The sequence below is a fragment of the Ranitomeya variabilis genome, chromosome 5 (genome assembly GCF_051348905.1).
Source record: "Ranitomeya variabilis isolate aRanVar5 chromosome 5, aRanVar5.hap1, whole genome shotgun sequence".
NCBI classification, from domain to species: Eukaryota; Metazoa; Chordata; class Amphibia; order Anura; family Dendrobatidae; genus Ranitomeya; species Ranitomeya variabilis.
This window is the reverse complement of record NC_135236.1, coordinates 407,155,123-407,173,485: the sequence shown is the minus strand read 5'-3', so window position 1 is coordinate 407,173,485 and position 18,363 is coordinate 407,155,123.

The following is an 18,363-nucleotide window of genomic DNA, read 5'->3' as shown; positions in this document are numbered from 1 at the left end:
TAGAGGTATGTTTGGGGTCACTGTCCTGTTGAAAAATAAATGATAAAAACAGGCTCGGAGGCAATGGGCTAAATATGTCAACCAAATTATTTTTTTGTGTGTTTATCATAAAAACCAAATACATTAAGGGTACCGTCTCACAGTGGCACTTTTGTCGCTACGACGGCACGATCCGTGACGTTCCAGCGATATCCATACGATATCGCTGTGTCTGACACGCAGTAGCGATCAGGGACCCTGCTGAGAATCGTACGTCGTAGCAGATCGTTTGGAACTTTATTTCGTCGCTGGATCTCCCACTGTCATCGCTGGATCGGTGTGTGTGACACCGATCCAACGATGTGCTCGCTTGTAACCAGGGTAAACATCGGGTTACTAAGCGCAGGGCCGCGCTTAGTAACCTGATGTTTACCCTGGTTACCATCGTAAATGTAAAAAAAACCAAACAGTACATACTCACATTCCGGTGTCCGTCAGGTCCCTAGCCGTCTGCTTCCCGCACTGACTGACTGCCGGCCGTAAAGTGAAAGCACAGCACAGCGGTGACGTCACCGCTGTGCTCTGCTTTCACTTTACGGCCGGCACTCAGTCAGTGCGGGAAGCGGACGGCTAGGGACCTGACGGACACCGGAATGTGAGTATGTACGGTTTGTTTTTTTACATTTACGATGGTAACCAGGGTAAACATCGGGTTACTAAGCATGGCCCTGCGCTTAGTAACCCGATGTTTACCCTGGTTACCCGGGGACTTCGGCATCATTGGTCGCTGGAGAGCTGTCTGTGTGACAGCTCTCCAGCGACCACACAATGACTTACCAACGATCACGGCCAGGTCGTATCGCTGGTCGTGATTGTTGGTAAATCGTTTTGTGAGACGGTACCCTTAGTGTTGCCCTAATGAACCAAAGTGTCTGTATAAAGTCAATGCATACCTTGCAGTTGGGTCCCTGTCCTGATAAGACACCTCTCTTGGAATAAAAAGCCTACACTATATGGGGCAGGAAGGAACCAGCTAATTAAAACCACCTGAGACTGATGGGGGTAGGAGTGTACAAGTCACAGGAGCTTGATACAGAGACACTGACCTGCACATCCCAACTGGTGTGAACAGCTGCCAACTAACACAATTCCAGAAAAAAGCAAAGCTGCACTCTGAGTTGTTTAGAATGGTAAATCTAGAAAATTGGAACTGCATTAGTGCCATATAAAATATCATTGCCAGTTTGAGTCAGTGTTCTGCAGTCTTGTTTCTACGACTCCATAACACTTAATCTTTTAGATTGTGGTCTTTTACTTACATCAAGTACTCGTATACCTCCGCTTTTTCTGCCCCTAGGAAGAATTTCACACCAACTTTTTTTCAGTTGATGTATTGGATGAGATAAACAGGCAGACAGACTTAGATGAGATGGGGACAGAAGAGGTTGAAGATATGACTCAAAAGATAAACTGTGTTGGTAACTGTCAGCTGTGGAGGTAGGGGTACTGGCATAGGAAACTAAGGTAGTAGTGACATTGGCATTCTGAATCAGGGCAAATCATTTCTCAAACTGAAATAACTATCTACCAAGTTAGAAATCATGACTGTGTGATGAGCAGGAGCTAGGAACCACATCTAGTAAAGGATGAAGTATTTTAATCAGAGAAGGCTGGTATCATTGGAGATAAAAAGATGAGTCGATGTCTGCTACTAGTGCAGTCAGTTCAGGAGCAAGAGATGCAGTAACTGCTATTGGTGGAGAAGACTTGACAATGCCTGATAGTTCTATCTTTTCCCTTATGTTTATATTGAAAAAAACACTATCTAGAATATAACAATGGATGCAAGAAACTGCATTAATGTCACGCTCGAGCCCGGACTGGTTGGCGCGGGCATGCGGGGGTGTGGCCCCACTGGACCACAGACCAAACTTCCCTGGAAGGGGCGTAACTAAGTAGCTTCCTAGGTGTTCGCTGGAGCCTCCGATGGTGAGGTCAGACTTGTGCAATAGGAAGCTACCAGGTACCACTCCAGGGTGGTGTCTGGCTGTGGCAGCTGATCCCACCGGGGAACGGAACATAGACAAGCAAGCGGGCACGGCTGGCGCTCTGGCAGACAGGCGGGCACGGCTGGCTCTCTGGTAGGCAGGCAGGAGGACAAAATAATAAGTAGAGAAAGACCGCAAGAGCAGATGCAGAGCGAAAGCACAGGAGCTAGAGCCAAGAACAGAAACGCAGGAGGCGGAGCCAAGAGCAGGAGCCGTGTAGAAATGCAGGAGGTGGAGACAAGAGCTGGAGGCGGAGCCAAGTGCAGACATGCAGGAGGCGGAGCCAGGAGCTGGAGGCGGAGCCAAGTGCAGAGACGCAGGAGGCGGAGCCAAGTGCAGAGATGCAGGAGGCGGAGCCAAGAGCGGGAGAAGTAGAACCGCAAGGAGCGGAACCAGGTAGAACCGCAAGGAGCAGAGACAGGTAGAACCGCAAGGAGCGGAGCCAGGTAGAACCGCAAGGAGCGGAGCAAGGTAGAACCGCAAGGAGCGAAGCTGCAGAGCGAGAGCTGAGCAGAGCCGCAGGGCAGAGCCACAGAGAGCAGAGCAAAGTCAGAGTACAGAACAAAGTGCAGAGTAAGACTCAGAGTGCAGAGCCGAGAGCAAAACCACAGAGTGCAGAGCAAGGTCACAGAATGCAGAGCAAGGAGCAAACCAAGGTTGCAGAGAGTGGAGCCGAAAGCAGAGTAAAGCAAGACACAGAGGGCAGAGCAGGGCAATGCAAGACACAGAGTACGCACAGCAGGGAAAGGAAACCAAGGCAGGAATATAAACGGACACAGGAGCAAGACTAGGCGAAGACAAAGTCAGGAACCGGACTAGACACAAAGCCATGGACACAAACCAGGGAACGACGCCCCTCTGGGTGGCAGACATAGGCCAGAGTACAAAGCCCCACTGGGTGGCTACACAAGGACATAGAGTAAGCGAGACAGGGCCTGGCACCTCAGCAGCTAAGAACTGACTGAGGGAGTAAGTTGCACAGGCCCCCACCAATGGGTGGGGATGTCTTAAATACAGGAAGCCTCATGGCGATTGGCCAGGGACACCTTAGCAAGGTGTACACAGTCTCTATAAGAAACAGGAGTTGCCGGCGCCGCCCCCCTATGCATACAGACAGAGCATGCACAGAGCAAACAGCAGACATGAGGCACACAGCATGGAGCTGGCAGCAGAGAGAAGTCACAACAAGGCCCAGAGAAGTAAGTGAGTTTGAGTGTAATGCAGGTGGGGGATGGGAGGCCATGCAGTGATGCCAGCAGAGTTGTTACAGTACCCCCCCTTTACGGCCCCTCTTCTTCAAGCTCGCCAGGATGATTTGCAGATGAAGAATAGGACCACACACTGTCCAGGCCAACATGACATCTTCAGGGTAGAAGGCGGCAGAAGGGTCACCAGGTATCTCAAAAAACAAAGTCTCTTGGTGCTCAACAGGGTTAGCTTCCACAATGAGCAGGGCCAGCTTCTCCAGGTACATAGGTAACAGGGACTTGAATGCTGCTGTCTTAACATCTTCACCAGCCAGACACTTGGAAACTGGAAACCGTCCCACGGGGTTCAACTTTAGGCCAACAGGTAGCAGAGAAGTTCCTGGATACTGAACATAGGAAAAGTCATTAGAGATGAGTGTGGAGAGCATCAGCTCCACCGGGTCAGAGAAAAATTGAGGTGAACAAACTTCTGTTTTGAAATCTTCACCAGCCGGCCACAAGGACGCTGAAGGTATAAATTGTTGTGAAATTGGATTCTAGGCTCCCCCGGTGGCCACTTGTGGAATTTAACTTGTGTGCATCATCCCCTCTGTTCACCTGCTCCTATCAGGATGTGGGAGTCGCTATATAACCTTGCTCCTCTGTCAGTTTCATGCCGGTCAACAATGTAATCAGTAGCCTTTCTGTGCATGTTCCTGCTACTAGACAACTCCCAGCTAAGTTGGACTTTTGTCCTTGTGTGTTTTTGCATTTTGTTCCTGTTCACAGCTGCTGTTTCGTTACTGTGTCTGGTAAGCTCTTGTGAGCGGAAATTGCCACTCTGGTGTTATGAGTTAATGCTAGAGTCTTAAAGTAATTTCTGGATGGTGTTTTGATAGGGTTTTCTGCTGACCATGAAAGTGCCCTTTCTGTCTTCATGCTATCTAGTAAGCGGACCTCGATTTTGCTAAACCTATTTTCATACTACGTTTGTCATTTCATCTAAAATCACCGCCAATATATGTGGGGGCCTCTGTCTGCCTTTTGGGAAAATTTCTCTAGAGGTGAGCCAGGACTGTCTTTTCCTCTGCTAGGATTAGGTAGTTCTCCGGCTGGCGCTGGGCATCTAGGGATAAAAAAAACGTAGGCATGCTACCCGGCCACTTCTAGTTGTGCGGCAGGCTTAGTTCATGGTCAGAATAGTTTCCATCTTCCAAGAGCTAGTTCTCATATATGCTGGGCTATGTTCTCTCGCCATTGAGATTCATGACAGTTTGACCGGCCCAAAAAAGGGTTAAATTACTGGCTGAGAAAGGAGAGAAAAAAGAAGTCTGCTACAATTTTTTTTTTTTTTTTTCCCTCTAGTTCTGAGTGTGCTCTTAATTGAATCACTTGCTAGTCTGCCTATACTGCAGCCTTCCTCTCTTCCTCTCCTTCTAATCCTTGAATGGCTCTGTGTTCACCTGTTTCAAATGGATCTTCAGAGTGTAGCTACAGGTTTGAATAATCTCGCCACAAAGGTACAAAATTTGCAAGATTTTGTTGTTCATGCACCTATGTCTGAGCCTAGAATTCCTTTGCCTGAATTCTTCTCGGGGAATAGATCTCACTTTCAAAATTTTAAAAATAATTGCAAATTGTTTTTGTCCCTGAAGTCTCGCTCTGCCGGAGACCCTGCACAGCAGGTCAGGATTGTAATTTCCTTGCTCCGGGGCGACCCTCAAGACTGGGCTTTTGCATTGGCACCAGGGGATCCTGCGTTGCTCAATGTGGATGCGTTTTTTCTGGCCTTGGGGTTGCTTTATGAGGAACCTCATTTAGAGCTTCAGGCGGAAAAGGCCTTGATGTCCTTGTCTCAGGGGCAAGATGAAGCTGAAATATACTGCCAAAAATTCCGCAAATGGTCTGTGCTTACTCAGTGGAATGAGTGCGCCCTGGCGGCGATTTTCAGAGAAGGTCTCTCTGATGCCATTAAGGATGTTATGGTGGGGTTCCCTGTGCCTACGAGTCTGAATGAGTCCATGACGATGGCTATTCAGATCGATAGGCGTCTGCGGGAGCGCAAACCTGTGCACCATTTGGCGGTGTCTACTGAGAAAACGCCAGAAAATATGCAATGTGATAGAATTCTGTCCAGAAGCGAGCGGCAGAATTTTAGACGAAAAAATGGGTTGTGCTTCTATTGTGGTGATTCAACTCATGTTATATCAGCATGCTTTAAGCGTACTAAGAAGCCTGACAAGTCTGTTTCAATTAGCACTTTACAGTCTAAGTTTATTCTATCTGTGACCCTGATTTGTTCTTTGTCATCTATTACCGCGGACGCCTATGTCGACTCTGGCGCTGCTTTGAGTCTTATGGATTGGTCCTTTGCCAAACGCTGTGGGTATGATTTGGAGCCATTGGAGGCTCCGATACCTCTGAAAGGGATTGACTCCACCCCATTGGCTAGTAATAAACCACAATACTGGACACAAGTGACTATGCGTGTTAATCCGGATCACCAGGAGGTTATTCGCTTTCTGGTGCTGTATAATCTACATGATGTTTTGGTGCTGGGATTGCCATGGCTGCAATCTCATAACCCAGTCCTCGACTGGAGAGCTATGTCTGTGTTAAGCTGGGGATGTAAAGGAACTCATGGGGACGTACCTTTGGTTTCCATTTCATCATCTATTCCCTCTGAGATTCCTGAATTCTTGTCTGACTTTCGTGACGTTTTTGAAGAACCCAAGGTTGGTTCACTACCTCCGCACCGGGAGTGCGATTGTGCCATAGACTTGATCCCGGGTAGTAAATACCCTAAGGGTCGTTTATTTAATCTGTCTGTGCCTGAACACGCTGCTATGCGAGAATATATAAAGGAGTCCTTGGAAAAGGGACATATTCGTCCTTCGTCATCTCCCTTAGGAGCCGGTTTTTTCTTTGTGTCTAAGAAAGACGGCTCTTTGAGGCCGTGTATTGATTATCGACTTTTGAATAAAATCACGGTTAAATATCAATATCCGTTACCACTGCTTACTGATTTGTTTGCTCGTATAAAGGGGGCCAAGTGGTTCTCTAAGATTGATCTCCGTGGGGCGTATAATTTGGTGCGAATCAAGCAGGGGGATGAGTGGAAAACCGCATTTAATACGCCCGAGGGCCATTTTGAGTATTTGGTGATGCCTTTTGGTCTTTCAAATGCCCCTTCAGTCTTCCAGTCCTTTATGCATGACATTTTCCGCGATTATTTGGATAAATTTATGATTGTGTATCTGGATGATATTCTGATTTTTTCGGATGACTGGGACTCTCATGTCCAGCAGGTCAGGAGGGTTTTTCAGGTTTTGCGGTCTAATTCCTTGTGTGTGAAGGGTTCTAAGTGTGTTTTTGGGGTTCAGAAGATTTCCTTCTTGGGATACATTTTTTCCCCCTCTTCCATCGAGATGGATCCTGTCAAGGTTCAGGCTATTGGTGATTGGACGCAACCCTCTTCTCTTAAGAGTCTTCAGAAATTTTTGGGCTTTGCTAACTTTTATCGTCGATTTATTGCTGGTTTTTCTGATGTTGTAAAACCATTGACTGATTTGACTAAGAAGGGTGCTGATGTTGCTGATTGGTCCCCTGATGCTGTGGAGGCCTTTCGGGAGCTCAAGCGCCGCTTTTCTTCCGCCCCAGTGTTGCGTCAGCCTGAGGTTGCTCTTCCATTTCAGGTTGAGGTCGACGCTTCTGAAATCGGAGCTGGGGCGGTGTTGTCGCAGAGAAGTTCCGACTGCTCCGTGATGAGACCTTGTGCTTTTTTTTCCCGTAAATTTTCGCCCGCCGAGCGGAATTATGATATTGGGAATCGGGAGCTTTTGGCCATGAAGTGGGCTTTTGAGGAGTGGCGTCACTGGCTTGAGGGGGCCAGACATCAGGTGGTGGTATTGACTGACCACAAAAATTTAATTTACCTTGAGTCTGCCAGGCGCCTGAATCCTAGACAAGCGCGCTGGTCGTTGTTTTTCTCTCGGTTTAATTTTGTGGTGTCTTACCTACCGGGTTCTAAGAATGTTAAGGCGGATGCCCTTTCTAGGAGTTTTGAGCCTGACTCCCCTGGTAATTCTGAGCCCACAGGTATCCTTAAAGATGGAGTGATATTGTCTGCCGTTTCTCCAGACCTGCGGCGGGCCTTGCAGGAGTTTCAGGCGGATAGACCTGATCGTTGCCCACCTGGTAGACTGTTTGTTCCTGATGATTGGACCAGTAGAGTCATCTCTGAGGTTCATTCTTCTGCGTTGGCAGGTCATCCTGGAATCTTTGGTACCAGGGATTTGGTGGCAAGGTCCTTCTGGTGGCCTTCCCTGTCACGAGATGTGCGAGGCTTTGTGCAGTCTTGTGACGTTTGTGCTCGGGCCAAGCCTTGTTGTTCTCGGGCTAGTGGATTGTTGTTACCCTTGCCTATCCCGAAGAGGCCTTGGACGCACATCTCGATGGATTTTATTTCGGATCTGCCTGTTTCTCATAAGATGTCTGTCATCTGGGTGGTGTGTGACCGTTTCTCTAAGATGGTCCATCTGGTTCCCTTGCCTAAGTTGCCTTCTTCTTCCGAGTTGGTTCCTCTGTTTTTTCAAAATGTTGTTTGTTTGCATGGTATTCCGGAGAATATCGTTTCTGACAGAGGGACCCAATTCGTGTCTAGATTTTGGCGGGCATTCTGTGCTAGGATGGGCATAGATTTGTCTTTTTCGTCTGCTTTCCATCCTCAGACTAATGGCCAGACCGAGCGGACTAATCAGACCTTGGAGACATATTTGAGGTGTTTTGTGTCTGCGGATCAGGATGATTGGGTTGCTTTTTTGCCTTTGGCGGAGTTCGCCCTCAATAATCGGGCCAGCTCTGCCACCTTGGTGTCCCCGTTTTTCTGTAATTCGGGGTTTCATCCTCGATTTTCCTCCGGTCAAGTGGAATCTTCGGATTGTCCTGGAGTGGATGCTGTGGTGGAGAGGTTGCATCAGATTTGGGGGCAGGTGGTGGACAATTTGAAGTTGTCCCAGGAGAAGACTCAGCTTTTTGCCAACCGCCGTCGTCGTGTTGGTCCTCGGCTTTGTGTTGGGGACTTGGTGTGGTTGTCTTCTCGTTTTGTCCCTATGAGGGTTTCTTCTCCTAAGTTTAAGCCTCGGTTCATCGGCCCGTACAAGATATTGGAGATTCTTAACCCTGTGTCCTTCCGTTTGGACCTCCCTGCATCCTTTTCGATTCATAATGTTTTTCATCGGTCATTGTTGCGCAGGTATGAGGTACCAGCTGTGCCTTCCGTTGAGCCTCCTGCTCCGGTGTTGGTTGAGGGTGAGTTGGAGTACGTTGTGGAAAAGATCTTGGACTCTCGTGTTTCCAGACGGAAACTCCAGTATCTGGTCAAATGGAAGGGATACGGTCAGGAGGATAATTCTTGGGTCACTGCCTCTGATGTTCATGCCTCCGATCTTGTCCGTGCCTTTCATAGGGCTCATCCTGATCGCCCTGGTGGTTCTGGTGAGGGTTCGGTGCCCCCTCCTTGAGGGGGGGGTACTGTTGTGAAATTGGATTCTGGGCTCCCCCGGTGGCCACTTGTGGAATTTAACTTGTGTGCATCATCCCCTCTGTTCACCTGCTCCTATCAGGATGTGGGAGTCGCTATATAACCTTGCTCCTCTGTCAGTTTCATGCCGGTCAACAATGTAATCAGTAGCCTTTCTGTGCATGTTCCTGCTACTAGACAACTCCCAGCTAAGTTGGACTTTTGTCCTTGTGTGTTTTTGCATTTTGTTCCTGTTCACAGCTGCTGTTTCGTTACTGTGTCTGGTAAGCTCTTGTGAGCGGAAATTGCCACTCTGGTGTTATGAGTTAATGCTAGAGTCTTAAAGTAATTTCTGGATGGTGTTTTGATAGGGTTTTCTGCTGACCATGAAAGTGCCCTTTCTGTCTTCATGCTATCTAGTAAGCGGACCTCGATTTTGCTAAACCTATTTTCATACTACGTTTGTCATTTCATCTAAAATCACCGCCAATATATGTGGGGGCCTCTGTCTGCCTTTTGGGAAAATTTCTCTAGAGGTGAGCCAGGACTGTCTTTTCCTCTGCTAGGATTAGGTAGTTCTCCGGCTGGCGCTGGGCATCTAGGGTTAAAAAAAACGTAGGCATGCTACCCGGCCACTTCTAGTTGTGCGGCAGGTTTAGTTCATGGTCAGAATAGTTTCCATCTTCCAAGAGCTAGTTCTCATATATGCTGGGCTATGTTCTCTCGCCATTGAGATTCATGACAATAAATATAGGAACCATCTTCTGCCCGTTATCCAGAAGAAATCGTCCAAACGGCGGGGATGTTCCTAGGAACGGATTACAAGTAGAGTCGTAGGAAATGTGTGGAGAGATCGTCACTGCTTTCCCATCTTTGGTGACATTAGCACACCTTGACTCGACGACTAACTGTTTACTGGTATAGTCCCTGGAGATGTGTGGAGACATCTTCACCGTTACCCCATCTTCGGTGACGTCAGCACACCTTAACTCGTCGACTAGCAGACCAGCTGAAGAAGATGTCACTGCTGAGTGTCTTTGACGCATGGGAACCAGACACTTCTGAAGTCTGGGTAAGTTCAAACGAAGCACTTTACTGGAACTCTTGACCAGAGCGGGTGGTAGAGTCCTTGGCTCAGAATGACCCATGGGCATAACAGACAGCATACGGAAAACAAACTTCTTTGTGTATAAGGCTCCAACTTGGAGCTGTAGTTGTCCTTGCAGGACTAGACTGCTCTTTAGCAGGGCTCGGCCATTATCAGGCAACGCCCACACCGGGTTCTGGAGCTGTAGAACGGAGACCATACACCGACTCCGTATGACAGGCGGCTTAAACACACCAAAGCTCCCAGAAGGCAGAGAAACAGTCATTAACTTTGATGGAGAGGAAGCACTCTTGCCAGGGACAGCCTCTCCTACTGGCCCAGGGTTTTGGAGTACAGGCTTCAAAGGGCAAAGACCTTCTGAATGTTCCTTACAACCACAGGGATGCCGTATTTCAATCTCAGCACCAGATTCAGGCTGCAGATTTGCCAGCCCCCTCTTATTAGACCTCTTGGATCTTACTCGGGTGGCTGCTTTGGCAGGTTGTGGAACAGGTGAGTCTTGGACGGTCATGGATGGAAGCGACGGTTTACCTACAGGTTTCTTTCGTCTGGACCGTCTCTGTGAGCTTGGAGGGGAAGACTTCTCAGGAGATGCAGTACTTGGCTCATCGAAGGCTTTACAGAAGGCCACCAGGAAGGCCAGCAGATTCGAGGTGACGGGATCCCCTGCTTCCCAGAGGGGGTTGAGCCACATCAAGGCATCTCCTCTTAGGTAGGTCATTAAGAAACCTACTTTAACCCGGTCTGTGGCGAAATAGGCACCATGCCACTTGAAATAACGCAAGCACCACTCCAAGAACACATGACATTGCTTTGGATCCCCATCGTAACATGGAGGATCTGCTGGGACGGGTTCGTCATTAGGAGCGCAGGCTTGAAGTCGATCAAACAGCTCATTAGAGATGACAATTGTGGGAGGAGCAGTGAAGGACTTGATTTCAGACCGGGTAAACATTTTCCTCAGAGGCCAATACTGGCAAGAAGAGAGTTCATCTTGCTCCGAAAGCGAAGGTACATGGGACTCAGCGGGGACCATGGCCTGTGCAAACTGTCACGCTCGAGCCCAGACTGGTTGGCGCGGGCATGCGGGGGTGTGGCCCCACTGGACCACAGACCAAACTTCCCTGGAAGGGGCGTAACTAAGTAGCTTCCTAGGTGTTCGCTGGAGCCTCCGATGGTGAGGTCAGACTTGTGCAATAGGAAGCTACCAGGTACCATTCCAGGGTGGTGTCTGGCTGTGGCAGCTGATCCCACCAGGGAACGGAACATAGAAAAGCAAGCGGGCACGGCTGGCGCTCTGGCAGACAGGCGGGCACGGCTGGCTCTCTGGTAGGCAGGCAGGTACGGCTGGCTCTCTGGAAGGACGGGCGGACAAGACTGGTACGCTGGAAGAACCGGTAGGGACCGGTCTGCAGGCAGGTATGTGAAACAGGTAGGAACCTGTTCAGACAGGAGGACAAAATAATAAGTAGAGAAAGACCGCAAGAGCAGATGCAGAGCGAAAGCACAGGAGCTAGAGCCAAGAACAGAAACGCAGGAGGCGGAGCCAAGAGCAGGAGCCAAGTGCAGAAATGCAGGAGGCGGAGCCAAGAGCTGGAGGCGGAGCCAAGTGCAGACATGCAGGGGGCGGAGCCAGGAGCTGGAGGTGGAGCCAAGTGCAGAGACGCAGGAGGCGGAGCCAAGTGCAGAGACGTAGGATGCGGAGCCAAGTGCAGAGACGCAGGAGGCAGAGCCAAGAGCGGGAGTAGTAGAACCGCAAGGAGCGGAGCCAGGTAGAACCGCAAGGAGCGGAGACAGGTAGAACCGCAAGGAGCGGAGCCAGGTAGAACCACAAGGAGCGGAGCCATGTAGAACCGCAAGGAACAGAGCAAGGTAGAACCGCAAGGAGTGGAGCTGCAGAGCGAGAGCTGAGCAGAGCCACATGGCAGAGCCACAGAGTGCAGAGCAAAGTCAGAGTACAGAACAAAGTGCAGAATAAGACTCAGAGTGCAGAGCCGAGAGCAAATCCACAGAGTGCAGAGCAAGGTCACAGAATGCAGAGCAAGGTTGCAGAGAGCGGAGCCGAAAGCAGAGTAAAGCAAGACAAAGAGGGCAGAGCAGGGCAAAGCAAGACACAGAGTACGCACAGCAGGGAAAGGAAACCAAGGCATGGATATAAACGGACACAGGAGCAAGACTAGGCTAAGACAAAGTCAGGAACCGGACTAGACACAAAGACATGGACACAAACCAGGGTACGATGACCCTCTGGGTGGCTGACATAGGCCAGAGTACAAAGCCCCACTGGGTGGCTACACAAGGACATAGAGTAAGCGAGACAGGGCCTGGCACCTCAGCAGCTAAGAACTGACTGAGGGAGTAAGTTGCACAGGCCCCCACCAATGGGTGGGGATGTCTAAAATACAGGAAGCCTCATGGCGATTGGCCAGGGACACCTTAGCAAGGTGCACACAGTCTCTATAAGAAACAGGAGTTGCCGGCGCCGCCCCCCTATGCATACAGACAGAGCATGCACAGAGCAAACAGCAGACATGAGGCACACAGCATGGAGCTGGCAGCAGAGAGAAGTCACAACAAGGCCCAGAGAAGTAAGTGAGTTTGAGTGTAATGCAGGTGGGGATGGGAGGCCATGCAGTGATGCCAGCAGAGTTGTTAAAATTAATTTGTCATTTTTTATCGCCACCTTAGGATTGTTGAGGATCATCAGAGACAATGTCACATGCAGCAGAATGAAGAGGTTGAGCAGGAGGTGGATGTGAAGGGAACATTGAATTATCCCAGGCACAGGAGGGAATGAGACTGACAGTGTGAAATTGATGATTACAACAGTGTTGGCTATCATGACAAGCCATCACCTTGTGGGCTGGAAAATAAACAATGTGGTCCTCCTCGGTAATGCATGGCAACCTGTGTGCACTTTTGCTACTTGCATGCTTATTTCCAAAAGTGAGACAGAATTTCCAAGATAAGCCGTGTTCCCTGCTCATCAAAGCTGTCGCTGAGTAGACTCTTTCTGACCACATGTCTGACCAGAAGACCTCTTTCTGTACATCACAGAACCCCACTGTGCCATTGCTACTGTTATAACAGCTGAAAAAACTTCAATTACAGTATATATATAAAATAATGGATGAAATGTTTTATCTGCTGTTGTTACAGACTGACGCACATCAGCAACCAAAAATGCACTGCCTGAACAACCATGCCTGGTTTTGTGTCCTTTCGCTAGCAGATACCTTGATTCCCAACACCAGAAAAATCTTGGTCAGCAGCTTGGACCAATGGCAAAAATAGACTCAGTTTGTCATGGGAGTACGGTTTTGTCCAGCCTTCAGTGTACTGTCAGATTGGTTTATTCAGCTCCCAAGATGACCAGATTTTCATTCACACTTGTGGAAAACCTCACATTTTTCATAATGAATCATGCATTGATCAGAGAGATTTTTCTTTCACCAACAGCTGATACCAGTGATTAGATGTAGCATCATCCTGCTTGTCCACTGTTTTATACTGCCTGTCCATTGTGTTATTCTACCCCACAAGATAATCCACGGTTAAGGTGTTTGTGGAGTGGCATAAATATTCAGTAGTCTTCATTCCAGGTATAGTAATAACTCGTAGTTACATTGATTTGGTTGCTGAAAAAGTGTTACTACCATTTCTACGAAATATCTCAGAATCTATTTTTCAAAATCACATCACCAGGCTGAATGTTGGTTGTGCTACTGTGAGTAGCCTGGGTGACCTACATGCTTTGCTATCTTCTTTTAGCCAGCTCCTGCTTTGTGGGCCTCCACCATTTTCAGAGGCAGCTGCATAGAAGAACCCATGGCAGCTGTTTGTTGGCACAAGTGTAGGGGATATGGTACATTATGTTTATGCCTCTGCCTTTCTCTGTCATCCTGGTGCTGTATGTTATTAATCTTTGTATATTTGTGAACGTATTATGCTACATGGTTAGGTGTATTGCCATCTTTTGCTAATTGTTCTACAGTGTAATGTATGTTTTACTAATGTTTAAACTGTATTAATACTTGACTAAGTAGGGAAAGTGTAGTGTCCAATTGTGGCCACTAGATGGGGGCACTATAATATTCGTAATGTATTTAGGAACATTGTGTAGGTAGATGGTTAATTGTAGGAAGGGTTGCTGTGTGGTAAGCTAAGAACGTTCCCTTAGTAGAAGGGCCTGAGCGCCCAAAGCATCCACGCGGGCTCTAGGCCCAGGACACCGCAGGAAGCCTCATAACGTTAATAAAGGAGAACCCAGCCATTCAGAGTCCTTTAGGGATAGAAAGACAGTCTCTGGCAGCAGTGTTCTCAGCAGTGGGAATCTTAGACGAGAAAGTGGTCCAAAAGTCGTACAGGGCGCAGATTGTTTACCATGTGGCAGGTCATTGCTTGGGCTGAAGCTCTAAGATCCGGTGCGAAACGGACGAGTGAATTCTCAGACGTAGTGAGTCTACACGAGGATGATGCTGCAGTACCATCTAAGGCGTTATTACATCGTAATGTATGTGAGTACACAGCATGGTGTACAGGGAAAGTACAGGATGTGAACTGTATGGACTTTGATGCTGAGATTGTTTCTGACAAGGATGTGCTTCAAAGAATGACAAGTAAAGTTACCTGTTTTGAATTGCCTCTGGACTGTGTGTCAGTTTATTTTGACGCGACTGAAGGTAACCCTGAAGAGCAGAGGGAAATTCCAGAAGGAGCAGAAGACGGAAACATAAGTAAGCCCAGAGTGGGAAGTGATTTTTATGCGGAGGGGGGCCAGAGCACAGAAACACCGGTGTGTTCGGCCATGACTACGGCTCTGGTCCAGCCTCTTACACAAGGTTATAGGAGGCTGGGAAATTTGCATCACCTGGTCTTTCCTAAAAATGTTAGTGATTAAGCCATAACCCTAACAAGGCTAATTAAGGTCCATGTTCTTGGTCACAGTTATCTGAGCACATAAATCTCCAAATTTGCTAAACTTTTGCATCAGCTCATTTTTCCTTTTTGTATTTTTTAAAATGAAAAAAAAAAAAAGAAAAACGATAATATATTATTTTGCCTAAACACAAATGAAATGTATCATCTTTAATTTTAGGCCTTTTAGAGATCATTTCATCTTCAACATGGTTAACTGCTCACAATAACAGTTATTTTGACCATGAGTGCCCAAACTTTTCCACCTCACTGTACTACCCTGCCCTGCAATGTCTCTGTACATGTCTGCCTTCAAGTGCATCTGGGATGTCATTGTTTAGCAATCTTGATGATGCGTGCCCACGTACATTAAGAAAGGCAGAACATTCCTCAGGCAATAATAACCTAATTGATAGCATGTCATGTTGTGCAAGTCCATGTTTTTCTGTGCTTGGTGCCCAAACTCAACACTGAATTAATCGAGATGTTTTTAAAATTTTGTTTCCATTTTTTAATCATTTGCATATCATTAACATTTCTGTCAATCAAGTGATTTCCATAGTTCTATGACTTTTCCTTTTCTGTTGCAATTTCAGTGTTGAGGAGTGTAGATATAAATATGGTTTGTAAATTAAAGTAAAGCGTATGAAAAGGGGAAATCAGGGAAAAGGGGAAATCAGTTGCTCAAAGAAGTACATCTACAAGTCCAGGCATCAATTCCCTAGCTCCGAGTCCTTAACCTTAATGATGTGATGCTATATTTTTTTAAATTTGGACTCCTACAAATAGGAGGCTGATGCAACAATTTAGTAACACAACTAGTTATGAATACGAATGATTGAATACACAGTGGCTATTTTGTGAACATGGAAAGATTTACTAACAGAGATTGTCTGCCAACCACTGTATTTCATGAATTCCATGAAACAAAGAACTTGTGTCATTGCTCTTTTATGTCACAGTCTCATTGTATATGCAAGAATAGTTATGTATTGATACAACTCTAGATCATCCAGTCATTGGCTAAAGTCACTGTGAACAAATGAGATTTATTGGATTATAATGAAATTTAGAATCAGTACTAGGATCACTTGTTCCTGGATTATGGAAAAATTCCCTGAATTATGTGACTGTTGTCGTCATGCGCAATTGGATACTGTAGCATCTTTGAAAAACAATTTGATTTGACTAGCAGGTATTCTTACTTTAAAAGTTCAAACTGAAAAAATTTAAAAGTTTCTTAAAAAAAGTCAAAAAGAGATAAAATCTTATTTTCCCATTCAAAATTCCCTTAGTACACAAGTGGTGAATTAAACAAAAAGCATATATTTGGTAATGCCACATATGTGTATATAAAAATCAAAATGTTGAAAAATCCAAAAAAACTATGGTAAAATTGCTATTTCACGTTCACAGCGCATATAAAAATATATAAAATTGTATGTACTTCAAAATGGTGCAAATTAAATCTTCAACTTGTCCTGTAAAAAGTAAACTATCATATACAGTGCCTTGAAATACCCCATGAACTTTTCCACATTTTTTCACATTACACCCATAAACGTCAATGTTTTCTATCGGGATTTTATGTGATATACCAACACAAAGTAGCAAGTATTTCTGAAGTATAAAGGAATGGATACATGTTTTTTAAATATTTTAAAAATATAAATCTGAAAATTGTGACGTGCATTTGTTTTCAGCCCCTTGTAGTCTGACACCCTTTAATAAATTCCTGAGTGACCAATTGTCTCCAAAAGTCACATAATTAGTAAATTGAGCCCTCCTGTGTCTAAATTATTCTCAATATAACTACAACTATTCTGTGAAGGCCTCAGAGGTTTGATTGAGAATATTAGGGATCAAGCAGCATAGCGAAAACCAAGGAACACACCTGACAGGTCAGTGATAAAGTTGTGGAGAAGAGTAAAGCAGGGTTAGGTTCTAAAAAAATAGCCCAAGTAGGATCCAAACAGAATCCAGACCCTCGCCACCACACGTTATCTTCCAGGGGCAGAGGTGATCCTGATGACATTCAAATACCTGAAGTGCACGCCCATTGTACTGTGCTGTCAGGGCATAAAGAGGGTGACTCTCAGGACAAGGAGTGTGAGAACAGAGAGTATTACTATGAGGTTGTAGATCCCACTTGATGTGAACCCAGAGTCACACAGCTGAGTAGCTCAGCAGAGGAGGTGGAGGAGGAAGATGAGGAGGTTAGGTGGTGGCTTGCCACACAGCCATGGAGTGATGCAACCATGACAAGCACTAAATCCTCAGTGGACAACAGTGGTTGCGAGTCTGCAGTTCGCAGGGGCGACAAGGGTTGCCTTTATTGAGACTGCAAAGATTGACCCAACTCACGTTATTTGCCAACTTTGCAAAAAATGACTCAGTAGAGGCAAAAATTGCAATAATTTGACTACTACATGCATAAACTAGCACATGCACAATAAACATTTCTTAGTCTGGGAATCTCACTGTGCTAAAATGTGGACTAGTGGGCTTCACCATCCACTGGCCATTCCATCAACCGCATTTGCTGCCTCTTCCTCTGTCACCATCTCACACAGGTCTCCATCTGCAGAACCCCCACTTTTTTACCCCCTACAGTTGGGGTGAGTGAGAGCCTTACTTCAGAAGTGGAGATACCTGCTGTTTTTATTTCACCCAGCACACCACATCTTTCTCAATCCACTATAACAACTCCGACTGCACCTCACTCACAGTTCAGCAGTTTGTCATGTTTATCCTTCTGCACCCTCTCTCAGCACAGCAACCAGCCCTCAATCCTGCAGTTGTGGTCACATAAAATAATTTTTCCTCTCACAAATGCTGAAGCTAATAGCTTGAACTCAACCATCTCCAATCTGTTGACCAGGGAAATGGTGCCTTTCAGCCTGGTGGATACAGGCGGTATTGGAAAGCTGATGGCTGTTTCAGTCCCCAGCACCAGCTGCACAGTCGCCATTACTTCTCTAAGAAAATAAATTATGCCTGTGCCACACCAGCATGTCACAGACAATATCACACATTCCCTGAAAAAATCTTTGTCTGCCAGGGTGCATTTCACCACTGATATCCAAGTATCATTTCTCCTTGCGGAGATTGACATGCTAAGCATGCCGAGATGATGAGACTTGAAGCCACAATGCTCCTCTGGCAAATATGCAAATTGTCTCTTCAGAGAGGAAGAGGACTAGAACTCTAGTGCCACCTATTGGAAGTAGCAATCCTAAAAGTCAATGTCAACCCTTTAACGAGCCTTGTCACATGACTTAGGATAAAATAGATGGCACTAGAGTTCTAGTCTAACAAGAAAAAAGAAAAGAGAAAATATTTAGTCAACTCACCATCCTCGTCTCACTCCAGGAGTCCATCTGTCAGCCAGGGTCATGGCTCGACAGCCACAGCAACAAAATCCAGACCCGGTGATGAAGAATCCCCTGTACCTCAGAGGTCTTGTATTATAAAACTTCCATTTTATTGAAGAATAGTTAAAAAATATAAACGAGCACAGTTACATGCAGTCAAATCAGCCAGTGGACATCTAGGACCAACAAGTTTCGGCCTGTGACAAGGCCTTAATCATGGTCTCACTGA